Below are 6,879 nucleotides of genomic sequence, written 5' to 3'. Positions count from 1 at the left end.
TCCTGGATCACTTGACATCCATATGTTTAAAAAATAGATCCTAAAATCATCTCACATCTGAGACAAAGTTAATTCAGAATGGATCATAGACTTAAATGTAAAGCAATATCATAATACTTTAAGAAGAAAATATAGAAGAACATATGCATGATGTTGGGTTTGATGGTCAGTTTTTAGATACAAACCAAAAGCACAATTATGAAAGAAAAAATTGACAAATTGAACTTTATGAAAATGAAAACATTTTGCTTTTTGTAAAGAAAAGCAACAAAGAAAATATTTGCAAATCCCATATTTGATAAAAGACTTATATATACAATATATAATCATGTTGTGAAGCACAACAGTTGGAAAAAAATTAAAAACAAGTTAAAGATCTGTACACTTTACCAAAGGAGATATATAGATACCAAATAGACTCATGAAATGAGGCTTAACATCATTTGTCATTAGGGAAAAGCATATTAAAACTGCAATGAGATTCCACCAAATGACAATTCAAATGTCAAAAACTTTACAAATTGACAATAACAAATGCTGGCAGTGATGTGGAACAACAGGAATTCATTACAGGTGGGAATACCAATGGTGCAGCCACCATGAAAGACAGTTTGGCAGTTTGTTATAAATTAAACATAGACTTAACATATGTCCCAGCAATAGCATTCCTAGGAAACTATTCAAGTGAATTGAACACTTATGTTTATACAAAAACCTGTTTAAGAATGTTTATGGAATGGGGCGCCTGGGTGGCTCAGTCGGTTAAGCGTCTGACTTCAGCTCAGGTCACGATCTCGCGGTCCGTGGGTTCGAGCCCCGCGTCAGGCTCTGGGCTGATGGCTCGGAGCCTGGAGCCTGCTTCCAATTCTGTGTCTCCCTCTCTCTCTGCCCCTCCCCTGTTCATGCTCTGTCTCTCTCTGTCTCAAAAATAAATAAAATGTTTTAAAAAAAAAAAAAGAATGTTTATGGCAACCTATTCTTAACTGCAAAAAGCTAGAAGCAACCAAAATACTGTTCTAATCAGAAAAGTGGCTAAACCAACTGGTTCACCCATATAGTGGAATACTATTTGATGATATAAAGGAACAACCTATTGATTCATTAAACATCATGTATTAATCATAAATGGATATTGCTAAGTGATTAAAAAAACTCGAAAGGCTACATATTATATGATTCGATTCATACAATCTGGAGTCTGGAAAAGGGAAAACTATAGTGGTAAAAAACAGACCAGAGTTTGCAAGGAATTGGTAGAAGACAGAGTAGTTGATTGAAATAGAGATATATCAAGGACATTTAAGGTGGTAGATCTGTTCTGTATGATACTGGGGTGGTCAAAACCCATAGAAAAGTACATTTACAGAGTGAACTTAAATGTATGAAAAGTTTTTTTTTTTTTTTTTCAACGTTTTTTATTTATTTTTGGGACAGAGAGAGACAGAGCATGAACAGGGGAGGGGCAGAGAGAGAGGGAGACACAGAATCGGAAACAGGCTCCAGGCTCCGAGCCATCAGCCCAGAGCCTGACGCGGGGCTCGAACTCACGGACCGCGAGATCGTGACCTGGCTGAAGTCGGACGCTTAACCGACTGCGCCACCCAGGCGCCCCTATGAAAAGTTTTTAAAAAAACTCCAGTGAATATATTTGGGGAAGCCAAGATATAGTGCAAACCATGTAATGCAGTAACGTGATTGCATTGAAGGGAGTCGATTGACCTACTAACTTTAGAACTGATTTTGAGTCAGACATCAGTATGAACTTATGTTTAGCTTAACATATACACTAATGAATAGATTCGGAAACAGTAATAGACAAATATGTATTTGTTGTGTATTAGTATTCATAAAAATATTCTACTTTTGTCTGCCTAGAGGATCTAGAAACAATGACACATAAGTAGTAACTATAAGGACAATAAGAGATCTTGAGACAGAACTACCTAGTCAGATTTCTGTCAAGTTCCTGAAACAGAAAAATGGTGTTCTTCTAAGCTGCTAAATTTTGAGCTGCTAAATTGTTATGTAGCAATGGATAACTAATGCATACCCAAGCAATGCCTTTCTGTTTCTTCTCACTGCAGGATACAATCTAAGATTATGCATTGGAAGTAGTCATCATGTCTCTTTAGTCTCCTGAACAATGGAAGGTTCCCAAACCCGTTTTTACCTTTGTTTATATTGACATTTTTGAATAACACAGTTAAGTCATTTTATAAAATATTGTTTAGCTTGGGTTTGTCTGATGTTGCCTCATAATTAAATTTAGGTTATGAATTTGGGGCTGGGATGTTTATAATTCATGCGTACTTCAGGATTGTGTATAGCAACAAATAATTTTAACAATCTAAATGAATGAACATAAGACACTGGTTAAGCAAATTATAGTTATTCTGATCAACAGAATATATTAACAGCATTAAAAATTATAATACTACTGCATTTTTTACACAGTTAAGATAAAGTGTCACCTGGAAAAAAGAAAAACAAATTTCAGGGCTGAAGGGATGATTTACTGTCATTAATTAGATTCCAGTTTCTGAATATTGGTTTTATTTGTGTTGGGACAAAGATATAAATATATAATATATATTCTTTCTTGGGAAGTATAAGTAAATCATAGGTAATTTTCTGAAATCTAAATGAATTTCTACTGTGTATCTGAGTCCAATACGTATGATCTGAGATCAAAAGGCTTGTTTTATAACCCCATCATATGATCAATTTCTACAATAAAACTTTACTATACACTTTTCCCAAATAATTTTATAGACTTTTCCCATATCTGTTAATAGATAAATAATATGATGAGGGAAAATACCGATGGCATCATTCAATTAAACAATTGATATTTATATGTCAATGTTCTATTCTATCCCAAACGCCACCCCATGCCAAATAGAACGAGTACTAAGAAAACACAGAATATACAGGAAAAAATAATCATAAATTTTGCCTCCACAATGAAATCCTGGTTGAACCATCTAGGTAAAGCCATTAGACTTCTCCTAACATTGAATTATTCCTATATCAATCGGAACAACACTTTCTATTCAAACTTACTGATATTACTTATTTATGTAAAAGTGTTGATTGGCTTTTCCTTGGGATTAGTTTGAGAGAATTTACTTAAAATTGAATGTTTGAAAAAATTACATTTGTTCTTATTATAAATATATAGTTTTAGTCATTTCTGTACTAAAAGGGAAAATATGTGACAGTACTTCTTTGGATTTTTACCCATAAACTTTTTTTTAATTTTATTTTTTATTTTTTAAATTTACATCGAAACTAGTTAGCATATAATGCAACAATGATTTCAGGGGTAGATTCCTTAGTGTTCCTTACCCATTTAGCCCATCCCCCCTCCCACAACCCCTCCAGTAACCCTCTGTTCTCCATATTTGTGAGTCTCTTCTGTTTTGTCCAGTTACCTGTTTTTACATTATTTTTATTTCCCTTCCCTTATGTTCATCTGTTTTGTCTCTTAAAGTCCTCACATGAGTGAAGTCATAGGATTTTTGTCTTTCTCTGACTGACTAATTTCACTTAGCTTAATACCCTCCAGTTCCATCCACGTAGTTGCAAATGGCAAGATTTCATTCTTTTTGATTGCCAAGTAATACTCCATTGTATATATATACCACACCTTCTTTATCCATTCATCCATCGATGGACATTTGGGCTCTTTTCATACTTTGGCTATTGTTGATAGTGCTGCTATAAACATGGCGGTGCATGTGTCCCTTTGAAACAGCACACCTGTATCCCGTGGATAAATGCCTAGTACTGCAATTGCTGGGTTATAGGGTAGTTGTATTTTTAGTTTTTTGAGGAACTTCCATACTGTTTTCCAGAGTGGCTACATCAGCTTGCATTCCCACCAACAATGCAAAAGAGATCCTCTTTCTCTGCATCCTCGCCAACATCTATTGTTGCCTGAGTTGTTCATGTTAGCCATTCTGACAGGTGTAAGGTGGTATCTCATTGTGGTTTTGATTTGTATTTCCCTGATGATGAGCGATGTTGAGCATTATTTCAGGTGTCAGTTGGCCATCTGGATGTCTTCTTTGGAGAAGTGTCTATTCATGTCTTTTGCCCATTTATTCACTGGATTATTTGTTTTTTGGGTGTTGAGTTTGATATGTTCTTTATAGATTTTGGATACTAACCCTTTATCTGATATGTCATTTGCAAATATCTTCTCCCATTCTGTCTGTTGCCTTTTAGTTTTGCTGATTGTTTCCTTCGCTGTGCAGAAGCTTTTTATTTTGATGAGGTCCCAGTAGTTCCTTTTTGCTTTTGTTTCCCTTGCCTACGGAGACATGTTGAGTAAGAAGTTGCTGCAGCCAAGGTCAAAGAGGTTTTTGCCTGCTTTCTCCTCGAAGATTTTCATGGCTTCTTGTCTTACATTTACATCTTTCATCCATTTTGAGTTTATTTTTGTGTATGGTGTAAGAAAGTGGTCCAGGTTCATTCTTCTGCATGTCGCTGTCCAGTTTCCCAGCACCACTTTCTGAAGAGACTGTCTTTATTCCATTGGATGTTCTTTCCTACTTTGTCCAAGATTAATTGCCCATATGCTTGTGAGTCCATTTCTGGGTTCTCTATTCTGTTCCATTGATCTGAGTGTCTATTCTTGTGCCAGTACCATACCATCTTGATGATTACAGCTTTGTAGTATAGCTTGAAGTCTAGGATTGTGATGCCTCCTGCTTTGGTTTTCTTTTTCAAGATCACTTTGGCTATTTGGGGTCTTTTCTGGTTCCACACAAATTTTAGGATTGTTTGTTCTAGCTCACTGAAGAATGCTGATGATACTTTGATAGGGATTGAATTGAATATGTAGATTGCTTTGGGTAGTATCGACATTTTAACAATATTTGTTCTTCCTATCCAGGAGCATGGAATCTTTTTCCATTTCTTTGTGTCTTCTTCAATTTCTTTCATAAGCTTTCTATAGTTTTCATCATATAGTTTTCAACATATAGTTTTGGTTAGATTTATTCCTAGGTATTTTATGATTTTTGGTGCAACTGTAAATGGGATTGATTCCTTGATTTCTCTTTCTGTCGCTTCATGGTTGGTGTATAAGAATGCAACCAATTTCTATGTATCGATTTTGTATCCTGCAACCTTGATGCATTCATGGATCAGTTCTAGAAGTTTTTTGGTGGAATCTTTTGGGTTTTCCATATAGTGTATCATGTCATTGGCGAAGAGTGAAAGTTAGATCTCCTCCTGGCCAATTTGGATGCCTTTTATTTCTTTGTGTTGTCAGATTCCAGAGGCTAAGACTTCCAATACTATGTTGAATAACAGTGGTGAGAGTGGACATCCCTGTCTTATTCCTGACCTTAGGGGGAGAGCTGTCAGTTTTTCCCCATTGAGAATGATATTAGCATTGGGTCATTCTTATATGGCTTTTATGATCTTGAGGTATGCTCCTTCTATCCCTACTTTCTTGAGGGTTTTTATCAAGAAAAGATGCTGTATTTTGTCAAATGCTTTCTCTGCATCTGTTGAGAGGATCATATGGTTCTTGTACTTTCTTTTATTGATATGATGAGTCACGTTAATTGTTTTGAGGATATTGAACCAGCCCTGCATCCCAGATATAAATCCCACTTGGTCGTGGTGAATAATTTTTTTAATGTATTGTTGGATCCGGTTGGCTAAAATCTTGTTGAGGACTTTTGCATCCATGTTCATCAGGGAAATTGGTCTATAGTTCTCCTTTTTCGTGGGGTCTCTGTCTGGTTTTGGAATCAAGGCAATGTTGGCTTCATAGAAAGAGTTAGGAAGTTTTCCTTCCATTTCTATTTTTGAAACACCTTCAAGAGAATAGGTATTAACTCTTCCCTAAATGTTTGGTAGATTTCCCCTGGAAAGCCATCTGGCCCTAGACTCTTGTTTTATGGCAGATTTTTGATTACTAATTCGATTTCCTTACTGGTTATAGGTGTGTTCAAATTTTCTATTTCTTCCTGTTTTAGTTTTGGTAGTGTATATGATTCTAGGAATTTGTCCATTTCTTCCAGATTGCCCATTTTATTGGCATATAATTGCTCATAATATTCTCTTATTATTTTTATTTCTGCTGTGTTGGTTGTGATCTCTCCTCTTTTATTTTTTATTTTATTTATTTGGGTCCTTTCCTTTTGCTTTTTGATCAAAATGACTAGTGGTTTATCAATTTTGTTAATTCTTTCCAAGAACCAGCTTCTGGTTTCATTGATCTGTTCTTTTTTTTTTTTTTTTCTTTTTTTTTTTTGGTTTCGATAGCATTAATTTCTGCTCTAATCTTTATTACTACCTGTCTTCTGCTGGTTTTGGGGTTTTATATGCTGTTCTTTTTTCAACTCCTTAAGGCGTAAGGTTAGGTTGTGTATCTGAGATCTTTCTTCCTTCTTTAGGAAGGCCTGGATTGCTATATACTTTCCACTTATGACCACCTTTGCTGCGTCCCAGAGGTTTTGGGTTGTGGTGTTATCATTTTAATTGGCTTTCATATAGTTTTTAATTTCCTCTTTAACTGCTTGGTTAGCCCATTCATTCTTTAGTAGGATTTCTTCACTCTCCAAGTATTTGTTACCTTTCCAAATTTTTTCTTGTGGTTGATTTCTAGTTTCATAGCGCTGTGGTCTGAAAATAAACACGGTATGATCTAAATCTTTTTGTACTTGCTGAGGGCTGATTTGTGTCCCAGTATGTGCTCTGTTGTGGAGAATGTTCCATGTGCACTGGAGAAGAATGTATATTCTGCTGCTTTAGGATGAATTGTTTTGAATATATCTGTTAAGTCCATCTGGTGCAGTGTGTCATTCAAAGCCATTGTTTCTTTGTTGAATTTTTGATTAGATGATCTGTCCATTGCTG

Source organism: Panthera onca, chromosome C1, assembly GCF_046562875.1.
Source record: "Panthera onca isolate mPanOnc1 chromosome C1, mPanOnc1 haplotype 2, whole genome shotgun sequence".
Lineage (NCBI taxonomy): Eukaryota > Metazoa > Chordata > Mammalia > Carnivora > Felidae > Panthera > Panthera onca.
The sequence above is the reverse complement of the archived record's forward strand: the minus strand, read 5'-3'. Positions refer to the sequence as shown.